The 1,095-nt window shown below is 51.3% G+C and overlaps 1 long non-coding RNA gene across 1 annotated transcript in view; it reads left to right on the forward strand.

Annotated features, from left to right (window-relative positions):
• Positions 1-512: 512 nt before the first annotated feature.
• LOC109311111 overlaps positions 513-1,095 on the forward strand; it is a 22,717-nt gene continuing 22,134 nt past the window's right edge. The window contains exon 1 of the long non-coding RNA XR_002101424.1: positions 513-591. This is a non-coding gene — a long non-coding RNA (uncharacterized LOC109311111). The remainder of the gene's footprint in view (positions 592-1,095) is intronic.

Below are 1,095 nucleotides of genomic sequence, written 5' to 3' on the forward strand. Positions count from 1 at the left end.
ACAAGTTTAGGGGCCTGATTGAGCAGCTCAAATACAAGGAGTGCAAATCTGAGCCAGGGCTTTTTGTCTCAATGCACATGCTGGGACATTCACTTTGATGTAGGGTAAATTGTGCCACTTGTGACAAAATAACCCTGCCCAGCTCCTCCTAGCTTCAGCCAGGGGGAGCTAGAGCCCAGGGCCAGCACCTGTGCTATCCCCAGCAGTACAAAAAGCTGCCCTAGCAAGTAAGGCCACTTGCTCTCAGGAGATTTTGGCACTCATCCAATTGGTACCTGGGCATACTACCCCCTCTGCCATCTGGACTGCTGAAGCAGCCCTGAGAGTTCCCTGCACCCTCTACCCACTGCAGCAGTCTGGCAGTGGGGGCTGCTGCCTGGCTGTGACCTGCTGTGCACCTGCCAGACCCAGATGGGAACTGCACAGCCAGTAGAGGCATCTGCCACTCTAGGCCAGCTGCCAGTGACCTGTGGTTGCAAAGATAGCCTTTGAGTGGCACCGCTGCCATGTGTGCCTTCTGCCCAGCCATCTGGGCAGTTATCACCCGGAAGATTTTCCAGGTGTGGTGGCCTTCTTTAAACTGTCAAAGCAGTTTAAAGACCTCCTCTTTGGCCAGGAGGTCAGCCTGCTCCAGCTGAGTCCAAGGTGTCAGCTCTGAGCAAGCACATTCCTGCCACTGGCATCCCTAGCAGAAATTCTGGTGGTCCCTATTCAAAAACTGAAAAATCCTGGATAAAAATATCTGAAAAACGCTCTGTAAAATACCCAAAAATCCATGTTCTTCCACAATTAAAGCAAAAGCCCACTATACAAAGAGAGAGAGAGAGAGACAGTGATCAGTTGGGCAATATTTTATTGATATATCTCCAGTGTTAAAGCAATTTGGAAGCCTACCAGTGTTTCTATCATCATAATAAAGTTAATTCTAAATACCTATATGTTTTGCTGCCCAGCACATGGGCCACAGCCCCCTCAACAGGGGCCAAATGGCCCCACAGGGGCTACCACCCCCCACAGAGCCCACATACCCCACCAGATTGCTCCTCTAAGCCCCCAGATTGCTGCCCCATGTGGCCCTATCCCCCATTGCCCCCT

Source organism: Crocodylus porosus, unplaced genomic scaffold, assembly GCF_001723895.1.
Source record: "Crocodylus porosus isolate Cpor-Errol unplaced genomic scaffold, CroPor_comp1, whole genome shotgun sequence".
NCBI classification, from domain to species: Eukaryota; Metazoa; Chordata; order Crocodylia; family Crocodylidae; genus Crocodylus; species Crocodylus porosus.